This window comes from Portunus trituberculatus, chromosome 43 (assembly GCF_017591435.1).
Source record: "Portunus trituberculatus isolate SZX2019 chromosome 43, ASM1759143v1, whole genome shotgun sequence".
In the NCBI taxonomy this organism is placed as follows: domain Eukaryota; kingdom Metazoa; phylum Arthropoda; class Malacostraca; order Decapoda; family Portunidae; genus Portunus; species Portunus trituberculatus.
In genome coordinates this window covers 5764354-5779170 of record NC_059297.1, presented here as the reverse complement: position 1 = coordinate 5779170, position 14817 = coordinate 5764354, and the positions used below count along the sequence as shown (strand labels likewise).

The 14817-nt window shown below is 43.3% G+C and overlaps 1 long non-coding RNA gene across 1 annotated transcript in view; it reads right to left on the bottom strand.

The window, feature by feature from the left end:
• Positions 1 to 10488: 10488 nt before the first annotated feature.
• Positions 10489 to 14817, bottom strand: part of LOC123518366 — a 40131-nt gene continuing 35802 nt past the window's right edge. Inside the window, exon 3 of the long non-coding RNA XR_006678768.1 lies at positions 10489 to 10576. This is a non-coding gene — a long non-coding RNA (uncharacterized LOC123518366). The remainder of the gene's footprint in view (positions 10577 to 14817) is intronic.

The following is a 14817-nucleotide window of genomic DNA, read 5'->3' as shown; positions in this document are numbered from 1 at the left end:
CATCTACTAGCCGTATGGCGCGGCGTTGGATGCTGTCCAGTCTCCTTCTGTGTGTGGCGGCACAGGACATCCAGGAGAGAGCTGCGTACTCAAGGTGGGGCCGCACCTGTGCCTTGTACAGCAGCAGTCTCCCCTTCCTGTCGAGGAAACTGGCGATCCTTCTGAGAGCGGAGATCCTGTGAGAGGCTTTCTTGGCAATGGATTTGACATGGCTGTCAAACCTCAGCCCTCGATCCACCTCCACTCCAAGTATCTTGACGTCATCTTGGGTGGGAGAGCAGCAACGCCAAAGACAACTTTCCTGCCATTGCTGCCATGGCGGCTGGGGACCGAGACAACCATTGCCTGTGTCTTCTCCGGCGCGAATGTCACTTGCCAGCGAGCACCCACTCCTCTATCACTCGTAGCTGCTGATTGATGGCCTCAGCAGCCCGCCCACTGTCCTGGCGTGGATAGGTATAGGAGAGGGTGCAGTCATCAGCATAGGCCTTGACTCCTGGCAGTAGCTGGAGAAGATCATCCACGTAGATATTCCACAGGGTGGGCCAAGAATTGAACCCTGTGGCACTGATGCCTCCACAGGCAGGGACTCAGATGTTTGCCCGTTGACAACCACCTTGAGGCTTCTGTCCTGCAGGTAATTTCCCAGGAGTCGTAGCAAGCCACCCTGGATGCCTTTAGCACGAAGCTTTTCCAGTAATCCGTTGTGCCATACTTTATCAAAAGCTCCAGCTATGTCCAAAGCAACCACTATAGTGTCCTTGCCGTCGTCGAGGGCGTCCTGCCACTGCCTGGTGAGAAGCATCATTAGGTCGGAGGTTGACCTTCCAGGTCTGAACCCAAACTGTTGGTCTGAGAGGAGGGCATTGTCCTTGAGATGGCTACACACCACCTCTGCCACGACCCTCTCAAACACTTTACCCACCACTGACAACAGGGATATGGGTCTGTAGTTTTTTGGGTCCGTCCTGGAGCTTTTTGTGTGCAGGAACTACTCGAGCCTCCTTCCACACTGAAGGCCAGACGTTTTCCCGTACACAAGTTGTGAACTTGGGTGAGAGGGCAGCCAGTTCCTGGGAGCATCGCTTCAGCAGGTGCGGGCTGATGTCATCAGGGCCGGTAGCTTTCTGTGTGTCCAGCCCCGCAATAATCGCTTCACCTGCTGATGCGTCACCTCCACCATGGTGACAGTCTTCTCACATTGCTGGACCAGCTGAGGCGGTGGCTGCTGTGGATTCCCCACCTTCATTTTCCAGCAAACAAGGAAGCCAGCAACTGTGCCCTCTCCTTACTGCTGGTGGCGACAGTACCGTCCTGCTTGCTGAGGGGAGGGATGGATTCTTGGTGGCCAGTTCCTGTTTGTCCTTAACAAGGGACCACCAAGTTTTGTTTCCTACGCCAGTGCCACACAGTTTCCGGCGCAGGCTTTCCTCCCACTTTCTCTCTCTCTCTCTCTCTCTCTCTCTCTCTCTCTCTCTCTCTCTCTCTCTCTCTCTCTCTCTCTCTCTCTCTCTCTCTCTCTCTCTCTCTCTCTCTCTCTCTCTCTCTCTCTCTCTCTCTCTCTCTCTCTCTCTCTCTCTCTCTCTCTCTCTCTCTCTCTCTCTCTCTCTCTCTCTCTCTCTCTCTCTCTCTCTCTCTCTCTCTCTCTCTCTCTCTCTCTCTCTCTCTCTCTCTCTCTCTCTCTCTCTCTCTCTCTCTCTCTCTCTCTCTCTCTCTCTCTCTCTCTCTCTCTCTCTCTCTCTCTCTCTCTCTCTCTCTCTCTCTCTCTCTCTCTCTCTCTCTCTCTCTCTCTCTCTCTCTCTCTCTCTCTCTCTCTCTCTCTCTCTCTCTCTCTCTCTCTCTCTCTCTCTCTCTCTCTCTCTCTCTCTCTCTCTCTCTCTCTCTCTCTCTCTCTCTCTCTCTCTCTCTCTCTCTCTCTCTCTCTCTCTCTCTCTCTCTCTCTCTCTCTCTCTCTCTCTCTCTCTCTCTCTCTCTCTCTCTCTCTCTCTCTCTCTCTCTCTCTCTCTCTCTCTCTCTCTCTCTCTCTCTCTCTCTCTCTCTCTCTCTCTCTCTCTCTCTCTCTCTCTCTCTCTCTCTCTCTCTCTCTCTCTCTCTCTCTCTCTCTCTCTCTCTCTCTCTCTCTCTCTCTCTCTCTCTCTCTCTCTCTCTCTCTCTCTCTCTCTCTCTCTCTCTCTCTCTCTCTCTCTCTCTCTCTCAACAATAACACAAACAAGGGAAGAAAATGAAAGATCTAATGACAGCCAGTGAATAACACAAAAAAATCAATGGACAATTATCTCCAGCAGTCGCAGCGCAATAGAAACAAGAAAATAAAGTGAGAAATAAACGAAGCATGGAGGCGTGAAAACAACACCCGCTAAATGGCAGCGACAATTTTGTGAACTGTGAAGAAGAGTCAGAGGGGGACGATGTAAAAATCTTACTGCCTTAACAAAGGAATCAAAGCAAAGGAATGTTACGACCCGTGTGTGTGTGTGTGTGTGTGTGTGTGTGTGTGTGTGTGTGTGTGTGTGTGTGTGTGTGTGTGTGTGTGTGTGTGTGTGTGTGTGTGTGTGTGTTTACTTACCTAGATTTCCAGCAGGTGTCGTGTTCTGTGTCCATACTGACTTTTTACACAACTTTGTTTTGAAATAACTGTTTCCTCTGTTAGCACCATTTTTATTTTCAGTCTACTCTGGCTGTGTTTACGTTGATGGAGGCGAAATATTACTAAAGCACCTTTTAAAGCGTCATCTGTATTCATGTCCATTGTTATTTACACACTTTCTATTAAGATATATTCCTACTTTTATTCCACTCCTTAACCACCATAAGTAATGACTTCTTCCCTTCCTTACTCTGCTTGCCTTAATGCGACAACTGGTTTAGATTTGGCAGCATTTTTCTTCTGTCTTGAGCTTATATTATCTCTGGGCTTTGATCATGGAAGTATGGATGATCGATTTGTTTACCTAAAAGAGGTGTGGATGGTTTATTTCCTTGTTGCAGTGGTGCAGGCTGGCTCTTTAAGGTGGCGCTTGTAAAGATTCATATGACGTGTGTCCCAGTGCAATCACAAAGGAAGATAGGATTGGTGGAAGCGTGTGTGGTGTGTATGATCCTCGGCCCTTCGATAAGTGTGAGAGCCGTTAGTTCACCATCTCTGCATTGTAACTTCTTGGACATCGCCTCTGATGGTGGTAGGTTTCAACATCTCTATCTAAGAATTAGTTATTGATGTAATGAATTTTGTCGCTTGCTCTGTTGCTCCATCACGAAATTCTGCCATTCGTTTGGTTGTGAACGAGTGTTGCTCTCTTGTCCAACCCTTCTCCTCTTCTCTTGGCAGCAGGGATTGAAAAACATCTGTTTCTTTAAGAAATGTTTTTTCGTTACTGCTGAAAACATGTTAGACTTTGCAGCTTCTGGTTACATATTTACAAGATTAACTCAAAATTCCTCGAAAGATGCAATCTGTCGTGCGACGAAATTAATTCCAACGTTATTGACTGAATTTGAGGAAGTGAGGCTGAAACTTATCATTCCTTACCCGGCGGAGATGAGATTATGTCTGAACACATGATGTAAGTATTAAAGACCTTAAGAATCGCTGAGTTAGCCATTCGACCCTCTGTGAAATCAGAACTGGCGCGAGAAATACGACGTCTCCAGTGAATTGTTTTCTCTTGAATCACCTCGCCACTTGCTGGAGGGAACCACTCACTTGACGCAGCGAGGGGGACGAAAATAATTCAATCGGAAAACAATTTTTGATCGTAATGCCAAATAAAAAATCGGAAAATTTTTATTAATGAATTTTTTTTATCATTTAGTTCTTATTTCCAAGCATGCTATAATATCTACTGAATGTGCAGTGCGTGATACATGCACCTTTTTGGGTCTCTGAAAGCACGTGTGTAGGAGATGCCACACAATATTCTCACCCCTCTTGAGGACCACTGAGGGAGAGACCGGCGGGCAGGTAAGAGAGAGCCTTGGAGTCATCTCGTTGTTCGTCTTCTTCCCTCATACTAAAGATTACCTGCGGCCTACTTAAGCCTCTCACTGCTCAAGTCGCCTTTCGCTAACATTCAGCCGAGTATAAAGTATAGTTTGCATGGACAGATTGTGTTATGAGGGAATTAAAGACAATGCAATGTTTGTAGTTAGGAATAGAAACCTTTGGAAAGTTGTAAGGTAAGGCATTGTAAGAAAAAAAATCTTATTAGTGAAAGGGTTGAGCAGGTAATGACGCAAGTCTGTAGACCATCTAGTACTGTAACTACTATTCCTGTGTTCCTCGCTGTCTGTGCTCTCCTCTTTCTCCTCCTCCTCCTCCTTCTTCTCCTCCTCCTCTTCCTCTTGTTCTAGTTCTTGTTCTTGTTCTTCTTCATCTTGTTCTTCTTGTTTTTCTTGTTGTTTTCCTCCTCCTCCTCCTCCTCCTCCTCCTCCTCCTCCTCCTCCACCTTACCCTTCTCTAATGGGAACACTGGGAACAAGGATATATGACATTTCTACTTGCTTTTTTCCATTTATTTCCTTCCCATCTGCCTTTATTTGCAATGCTGTCTGTGTCCCTTGTGTGTGTGTGTGTGTGTGTGTGTGTGTGTGTGTGTGTGTGTGTGTGTGTGTGTGTGTGTGTGTGTGTGTGTGTGTGTGTCTGTGTGTGTGTGTCTGTTTCTGTTTCTCTTTCTCTCTCTCTCTCTCTCTCTCTCTCTCTCTCTCTCTCTCTCTCTCTCTCTCTCTCTCTCTCTCTCTCTCTCTCTCTCTCTCTCTCTCTCTCTCTCTCTCTCTCTCTCTCTCTCTCTCTCTCTCTCTCTCTCTTTTCCACCTTCTTATCCTTCCTATTCCATCCACCTCTCTTTCTCATCCCTTCCTTTCACTCATCCCTCCTCCTCTTATCCTTTCCCACTCTCCCCTCTCCCTCCAACCCCAGGAACATGCCCGTATCAGATGTGTGTCCCGTGCTATCGAGCTTCAGCACATCAAGTTGGGTGCGTCCTTGCTGAGGAGAGGTGATTGTAGGTGGAGGACGGCGTTAGGTCGATCATCTAAAGATGTTTGAAGGCAATGACGGGGAAATATTTGCTCCTATACTATTCTTGTGTTGCTTCCAATTAGCGTACCAGTTTGAAACACCTTTTCTCCGCATTTGCGCAGCTTTCAAAAGGCTTAATTTGAAGTGACACGGGTTTTAAGGGGGTTTTTATGGTTCTAGTGACAGGTTAATAGTTTTTCTGTGGGCTTTGGAAGCAGTCAAGATGAGAAAGTATGTAGTTTTTTAATATGTGTTAAGAGAAAGTTTAAATATACACAGTATATATATATATATATATATATATATATATATATATATATATATATATATATATATATATATATATATATATATATATATATATAAATGTATATATTAGTGTTTGCTGGTTCATCTAGTTAATGAACGTGTGTGCGAGTGTGTTTGTGTGTTTGTGTAATGCTGCAAGTGTGGCAAATGGAATGAAAGTAATGAGTTGGTGAGGAAATTAATGGAGGAATTAAAAGTAATACAATTATTCTCTTTCGTTTTAATACCACAAATGGAGAAGGAGGTGGTGATGGTAGTGGTAATGATGATGATAATATAAATTCCTAATAATAATAATAATAATAATAATAGTAATAATAATAATAATAATAATAATAATAATAATAATAATAATAATAATAATAATAATAATAATAATAACAACAACAATAATAGATAACAGTAACACATTATATTCCATTGTTTCTTCTTAATATCTTGTATTCCCTTCCTCTTCCCCTATACCATCCACTCATCCGTTCTCTCTAATCTGCATCCTCCTCCTTCACCCTCCCCGCCCTCTCCTCTCAGGCCATGATCCGCGCCAACGTCATATCATTCGATCAAACACGGCCGGCTTCTTGCTGCTTAGGAGGGGCACGTGAAGGAAGAGGCAGTGAAGGGAAACTGCCTCTCCCTTCACTGCCTCTCCCTTCATTGCCTCTCCCTTCACTGCCTCTTCCTTCACGTGCCCCTCCTAAGCAGCAAGAGGCCGGCCGTGTTTGATGGAATGATATGACGTTGGCGCGGATCATGGCCAGAGAGGGGAGGACAGATATTGGATGTAGAATTAGGACACGCGTACTGATGTATATACGGTAAACACGTTGAATCTTAATATTGCTCTTGTTTATTTATTTATGTGGTGGCTGTGTGTGTGTGTGTGTGTGTGTGTGTGTGTGTGTGTGTGTGTGTGTGTGTGTGTGTGTGTGTGTGTGTGTGTGTGTGTGTGTGTGTGTGTGTCGCAGTATCTGGAATTATACGTCACCTTTAGGTATAATCTGTTTTGCTTCGAAGGAGAGAAAAACACGTTTAACTTTTCTTTTGCCGTATTTGAGAGATTATTTAACAACAGAGAGAGAGAGAGAGAGAGAGAGAGAGAGAGAGAGAGAGAGAGAGAGAGAGAGAGAGAGAGTTAATTTTTAGATTTTTAGAGACAAATTTTTAGATAATCATCCACAAATTAGTATTTTTCCTTTTTTTAATAATGTCTAATTTGTTCTGTAGCTTGAGAAAAAAGAAACTATCATTTTAATAATTCGCAGGTACTTATTTTGTATTAGTCGTGTGAGTTGTTCTGTAATGTGCGAAACAAGAGACGATACTGAGCTCCTGATAAAACAAAAGTCTATATTTTCACGTGATCACCTACAAATATCTGCACTAATACCTAATTTTCAGTACTGTAGTCTCCCTATAAGGCTCTTTAACTTGGAAAATAGGCAAAACAGTGCTCTCAATCCTTTTTTCAACTCGTTTGCTTCCATATCAACATTTATTCATAATACATCGAAGGTTAACGAGTAATCATTTCTATATCCTGAACTGATCTCCTTAATCTCTTCATTACTAAGACACGTTTTCATATTCATATTGCTTAGTATTGAGGGATTTTACACTGTTTCAGAAACTTATGTGGGGATTAAAACAGTGAAGACTCTGACCATTAATCTTCTGACCTCCATAGACAGTTCATAATGTAAATAAAACCGTCTAATCGTACCCAAAACTCATGGTATTAAAGAGTCGCTTTTCTTCTTTGTAGACAACCACTCAAGAGGGCCTTTTTTTAATCTTCTTTTTTTTCCCCTTGGCTGGTTCTCTTTCCTACATAAAAAACAAATGAAGAAGTTAACGCAAAGCTATTTCCTTAATTTTTCTATGTATGACCAACCAAACAATAGTTCACTAACCTCTGAACCTTAAAAAAGAACAACCAAACCAATAGAAAAAAAAGAAAGAACTAGTGGATGGTAAGGGAGTGGGGAAGGGTGGAGGATCTCAAGCTCAAGACTTTAGGTATGTAAGTAATCTCTCATAAAGGAACACCAAACAATAGATACTCAGGGTGGAGAAAGATAAGAACAGGAATTAACATGCCATGCGTTGGGCAGGAAAAAAGTTTGACGATCTGATTATCCTTGGGTGTCTAATTTCCTGGCTTAAAAAGAAGAGGGCCGCATAAGTAGCTGGGAGAAGTTAAGAGGTAATTAGCCAAGCAAGGTGAAACTGCGTAATCTTGGCTTGCCGAAACACAAGGTGAAGGTTGCTAAAGTTAAGAAAGATACTGGATAGAGCGATAGATGAGGGAATACATTTGTAGATACATAGATAGACAGATAGACAGACAAAATAAACTGATAGATAAATAAATAGATGAAGTGATGCGTGTCTGACGGGATGACTGACACTGATTTGACCGACTGACTGACTGACAGAGAGAATAACGAGAATGGAATGGAAAAAAATATCAACAGTGACCGGAGAGAGAGAGAGAGAGAGAGAGAGAGAGAGAGAGAGAGAGAGAGAGAGAGAGAGAGAGAGAGAGAGAGAGAGAGAGAGAGAGAGAGAGAGAGAGAGAGAGAGAGAGAGAGAGAGAGAGAGAGAGAGAGAGAGAGAGAGAGAGAGAGAGAGAGAGAGAGAGAGAGATTACAGTAGTAGTGATGAAAGGAAGTTATAGAAATACATTTTTTTTTGCATAGGTGGATCGGCCAAGGGAAATATGAAATAGAAAAATGGAAATAGAAATGAAAAATAAAGTAAAAGAAAAAAAAATTGTAGAGATAAATATAAATGAAAAAGATAAAGTTTGCTCAAATGCCGCTCTAAAAAAAAAAAAAGGAAAAAAAAAAACAGGATTGGAGTAACAGTAAGAGAATGAAAAATATACTGCATGTAATTTGCGAACATTTCACCACTTGTTGACCCGCCCCCTCACCTCTCTCTCTCTCTCTCTCTCTCTCTCTCTCTCTCTCTCTCTCTCTCTCTCTCTCTCTCTCTCTCTCTCTCTCTCTCTCTCTCTCTCTCTCTCTCTCTCTCTCTCTCTCTCTGCCTCCCTCCCTCCTCCCTCTCTCCTCCTTCCCTCCCTCTCTCTCTCTGCCCTCCCACACCACCCCACACCACCCCACACCACACCACACCACACGAAATATTACTAAAACACTGCCAAATAATAATAAATAAATAAATAAATAAATAAATATAACCCAGAGGATGGTAACCAAGAAACCTATAAGGACTACATTAAACATCTCTGCCCACTACACAATTTCTCACTGAACCATACATGAACACTCCAACACTATTATAACGCAGAGTATTACAGCAGGCCACTTTGTAGGAGGATATTTTGAGATGCCAAGTAATACTCCTTTAAGAACACCACCGGGAGCATCTTAGTGACAAGACTCATTAGCTTAATCTTGTGGGTACTTGGTGGAGCCTCGACGATGGTTCATAACACTCATCCCTTGCGACGCTGCGTTTGGGGACGGAAGAGGGAGAGAAAGGGCAATGGGAGGAAAGGAAGGTAACGGAAGGCAAAGGGATAGGAAAGGCAGAGAGAAAGCGTGTTAAAAGGGGGAAGGGAGAGAAGAAGAGGGTTAGAGGGGGGAGGAAAGGGAGGGAGGGAAAGGACGGGGAAAGGAGAGAGGAAGAGGAAGAAAATGAGAGGGAAGTGAAAGAGAGGGGAAAGGGAGAGGGAAGGAGGAAAGGAGACGGAAGGGAGGAGAAAAGTAGGGGAAAGGGAGAGGAGAAGGAGGGGAAAAGGAAGGGAAAAGGGAGGGGAAAGGGAGAGGGAAGGGAGGGGAAAAGTTGATCCTCCTCCCTCTTGCCTCTTTGCACCGAGATTTTGCTACACACCAGAACCAGACCGTGTTGCTGGCTGCGTGGGCTGGATCTCTCTCTCTCTCTCTCTCTCTCTCTCTCTCTGACTATTTTTTTGATGATGCATATATCTTTCTATGTATGTATGTATGTATGTATATATGTATGTAGATTGGTAGGTAGTATGTATTAGTCTATATCTATACGTATGTATCAATTTATCTTTCTATCTACCTATCTATCTATCTATCTATTTATGTATTCATCGTCTAATCTATCTATCTGTATGTCAATCAATAAAAATCACTTAATCCTCTCTCTCTCTCTCTCTCTCTCTCTCTCTCTCTCTCTCTCTCTCTCTCTCTCTCTCTCTCTCTCTCTCTCTCTCTCTCTCTCTCTCTCTCTCTCTCTCTCTCTCTCTCTCTCTCTCTCTCTCTCTCTCTCTCTCTCTCTGCTCTTAATATCTTACTTCTCAATGTTAAAGTCTTTTCACAGAACACTGGCGGTGGCTGGTGTGGTGGTTATAGTATCCAGCTTGCTATTCGCTTCAATACGTATTTTTTATTTTTATCACACTGGTTTGTCGGTGAAAATTTAAAGAGTATCGCTTGTCTTGCTTGTTGTCTGTCACGGTTTGCGGGGGATGGAGAAAGTAAGATAAATAAAAGAACGTCATAGTCGATCCAGTAAATATTGTTGGTATTGGTTGGTTTTCTTGAGTTTGGGGTGCGAGTACTGGAAGAATATGTGGTGTGGTTTTGAGTGAACTGTGGAAGGGTGGTGGTTTTAAGTACCGCTGGCTGTGCTGTGCTGTGCTGTGCTGTGCTGTGCTGTGCTGTGTGTGTGTGTGTGTCTGTGTATGTAGGTCTCTGTCTCCGATGGACTATAGTGAAAATCCAAAGAAAGACTAAAACGATAAAAAGAAAAAGATGCAAGACTCACGGCAAGGATTACACACGCGAAGGAAGGAGTGAGTGAACGGAGAGCAGCTGGACGAATGGCGGAACTGGAGAGGCAATGACAGGAAGGGCAGTGGAGAAGTATATGGTTTGGACGGGCGGGCGACGGAATATTAGTTTTGTGAGAATGTGAGAGTGATGATGTAGCGCCGACGCAGGGCAGTGATTAAGCTGTGAGGCTTTGATGTGTGTCAGGAAAGGGCACATTGATTTCAGGTGTGTGTGTCTGTGTGTGTGTGTGTGTGTGTGTGTGTGTGTGTGTGTGTGTGTGTGTGTGTGTGTGTGTGTGTGTGTGTGTGTGTGTGTGTGTGTGTGTGTGTGTGTGTGTGTGTGTGTGTGTGTGTGTGTGTGTGTGTAAAGTTGAAGACAAGCACTTACTATGGTGTAGAGTGCAGCAGTGAGGGCGGCGTGGCGGGCATCAAGTCGGAGCCACCCACGCCCTCCGATGCGAACCACGGGAGCCACCCTGAGAGAGAGAGAGAGAGAGAGAGAGAGAGAGAGAGAGAGAGAGAGAGAGAGAGAGAATATTAGATTTCCAAAGGCACAGACATGTAAGAATGAAAAGAAGTAACATAAAGACAGACAGACAGACACACACACACACGGTCCGGTAGCTCAGTGGTTAGAGCGCTGGCTTCACAAGCCAGAGGACCGGGTTTCGATTCCCCGGCCGGGTGGAGATATTTGGGTGTGTCTCCTTTCACGTGTAGTCCCTGTTCACCTAGCAGTGAGTAGGTACGGGATGTAAATCGAGGAGTTGTGACCTTGTTGTCCCGGTGTGTGGTGTGTGCCTGGTCTCAGGCCTATCCGAGGATCGGAAATAATGAGCTCTGAGCTCGTTCCGTAGGGTAACGTCTGGCTGTCTCGTCAGAGACTGCAGCAGATCAAATAGTGAATTACACACACACACACACACACACACACACACACACACACAAATGCAAGCCAAATATAGACGACAGTGATGAAAGTAAGCAATAATCACCAGCACACTCATTTACATCAGACGAGAGAGAGAGAGAGAGAGAGAGAGAGAGAGAGAGAGACAGAGACAGAGAGAGAGAGAGAGAGAGAGAGCTTTCATGCATAATTATGTGTAGTTTCTCCCAGTGGTGTAGGAGAGAAATGCCTGATATTAGCAGTAACGCGGCCTTAATTAACGCAAAGGTTCGTGCAGCTCAAGTATTCCCTGCGGTGGTGGCGAGGTTTAGTGGAGGTGCGTGAAAGAGAGCAGGATTGGCGGTGGAAGTAAGGCAAGGTTGAGTCTCACGGCGGTGTGTCATTTGGTGGCTTCTTTGTACATTGATACGTTGCGTCCAGGGAAGTTCTGCTCGGTAAAATGTTAGTTCCAGATGTGCTTTAAACGGGAGAGGCAAAAGGCTTGGAATAGAAAGGAAGGATTATGTGTAGGAAAAATAATTAGGGCAGAATCACATGTAGAAAAAAAAGAGGAAGAATTATGAGTAGAATGGGAAAAAAGGAGTAGAAAGAAAGGGAGGCGGGGAAATTATAAGTAGAAAAAAGAAAGGATTATGCGTAGGAAAAATAATTGGGGCAGAATCACATGTAGAATTAAAAAAGAGGAAGTATTATGAGTAGAATGAGAAAAAAGGAGTAGAAAAAAAGGGAGGCGCGGATATTAGGAGTAGAAAAATAAGGAAGAATTAGAAGTAGGAAAAGAAATTGTGTGTAAGAAGTGGTAATGAAAGGAAATGTTTAAGATGGCACGGAGCAACTGAGACATATAATTTTTTCAGTGCTGGTTAATATTTTCCAAAACTACCAAAACCACTAACGTTTTTATCTTTTTCTCCGGCGACTTACACCTCCAACGTACCTTTTCCTTTTTAGCTTTTCTGTAGCTTTTTTTGTTGCCTTAAGCCAGCGTTTCCTCTTACATAAAGACAAGTGCTGTAGTTTTTATGATATAATCTCTTAAATAATTTCGTACTCTGGAAAAATCTTTCTATTGTATAAATTTATGGAAATATTTGATGTCAACAGTGCTCGGAATGCTAACAAGAGGCGACCTTCATCTGTGAAAATGCATATCTCTTTCTGCTGTGCTTACTCTGTTAATACTCAGAGAACTGTAAGAACTGGTTTGCATAGATACACGAAAAAAAAAAAAAATAAATGAGTACTTAATCTTCTCCTTCTTGACCTATAGAACTTCTTCATAACATAAAAAAACATGAGAAAAGAAAGTTGCAAGAAGTCATCTGGCCTAAACTTGACTATCCTTATACATATAGGTAAATAAAACTAAATAAACCTTTATAAAAATACTAACATATCTTGAGTTGTGGGTGATTAGAAGTAAAACTGTCTATCAGAGGAAGGATTGAGAAAATGTGAATGATGTAACGATTATTAGTTTTCACGTCAGCCTAAGAGATATGTTGTGACAGTAGGGAGTGGTGAGACAGAAGGTAGGGCTCCGGCGGCGGGAAAAAAAGGCTGGAGGAGAGTCGATGTAGGAAATTAAAAGAAAAGTGGATTTGGTCTGGAAGGAAGAAGGTGAAACAGAAGGATATTACATAAAGGATGATTTGACGTCAGGAATTGCTGGAAATTTGGCAGTACCTAGTCACAGAAAGGAAGAAATGACACGAACAGAGAGAGAGAGAGAGAGAGAGAGAGAGAGAGAGAGAGAGAGAGAGAGAGAGAGAGAGAGAGAGGATCGTTTAAAATGCCCATGAAAGGATTAACATATACACAGATGCTAAGTGCTTGAGAACCGAAATGTAAAAATCGTAGAAGAAGAAGAAGAAGAAGAAGAAGAAGAAGAAGAAGAAGAAGAAGAAGAAGAAGAAGAAGAAGAAGAAGAAGAAGACACAGAATACCTAGGTAGGAGAATAAAGAGGGAGTGTAACAGTTGAGGAGTAGGAAGTATGTGAATGCCTTAGTTTACTTGATGGAAAAGGTAACATGAACCTAAAAAACAAATGAAATCAATGGAAGCAACAAGAAGTCATTATGCCAGCACGTGACAGTCCTTACATGAAGCATACCTAACTGTTATTTGCACTTTTCACCCTCATCAATAGATTTACGTAATTATCTTTTAACTCCTTCAATACCGGTACACATTTCTACCTTGAGATTTGTGTACGATTAGACCATTTTATTGACATTAAGATCTGTGGGCGTCAGAAGTTTAATGGCCACAGTCTTCACTATTTTTAATCCACCACATGAGTTTCTGAAGCTGTATAAAATCACCAAACAGTAAGCAGAATGAATATAGAAATACGTCATGTTACTGAAGGGTTAATGACTCCTAACTAACATTATCATTGCTGAATCCGTCCCATTCATTCAAGACTGTACTAGTAAAACACGGAGAGAAAGTGTGATAGTCTTGTTATATCAGGAACAAAACGATTCATACAAGTGAAGGGATGGGAACAAAAATTGGCAACTGAAGTCAAACAAGGAAGGAATGAAAGATCGAAAAAGAAAGTAGGAAGAGGAAGAGTGTGGAATATTGCATGACGCAGAGAGAGAAAAGATATTTGCTCCATTCTTTTGTATGTGAGGGGAATGGAGGCAACATCAAGAAAAAAAACGAGGGAAAAGAAACGGTGGAAAGACAGGGAGAGGGGAAGAGTGAATGCCTCGCGGTCACTCCAACATTTCGCTTCCTGGACACGCTTCAGTCAGCCAAGCATTTCTCTTCCTGGCACACCACTACGCCGCCTTACTAGATTGGGCGTGGCAGGGTCTTGAGAGCTTTGGCGGTAACTCCACAGCTGCCAGGGAGATGAATAAGGAAGGGGGAAGATGGGGAGTAGTGCGTGCTGTATACAGGAAGGCCAGTCAGGTAGCCAGAATAATCATGATAAAAACGTTGAGGAAGGGGAAAGTTAGGGATAGGAAGGCGTAGGGAAGGAGTGAAGGTGGTGAAGGAGGAAGGAGAATGAGGACGTAGGGAAGGTGGAGGAAAATTCGTGGCAGTGGTTAAACTTGAGTGACGTGGAAGGGGAAGATGATAAAGATGAGACTGATTTTCGCGTTAAAGAGCAATAGAGAGAGAGAGAGAGAGAGAGAGAGAGAGAGAGAGAGAGAGAGAGAGAGAGAGAGAGAGAGAGAGAGAGAGAGAGAGAGAGAGAGAGAGAGAGAGAGAGAGAGAGAGAGAGAGAGAGAGAGAGAGAGAGAGAGAGAGATCAATAGCCATTATCAAACCCCCTTTCTAAACCCCCAGCACACTTTTCTCTCCTAAAAGCACTGCCGCGATTAATGCAACAATAATTCTTCACGATGCTACGGAACGTTTGTATACATTCCACTCTTTACCGCAACTCAAGTACTCCCTGGAAATAGAACCTAAAAAAACTTGCTAATGGACTTGTAGAAAATCTTTTAAACTACGGAATATCTTTAGAAACTGGTCGAAAAAACTAGGCCGGGCATTTCTTTAGCATGTCCGAGAACTGGTGGAGGGAGAGAAGGGGACAGAGACTTGTGCTGTGAGGCCAACACTATCACATCATATCTGACGTCTTACTCCCCTAATGGGATGACCGTGACAAAGGGACCTCCTCTATTCCTCTCTTTCCCTGCGTCTCTCGTTTCTTTTCCATTACCCCTCCATTCCTCCTCCTCCTACTTCTCCTGTACCTCTTCTACCACCTCCTCCTCTTCCCCCTGTACCTTCTTCTTCTTCATCTCCTCCTCCTCCTCCTTATCTACCTTCTCCTACTC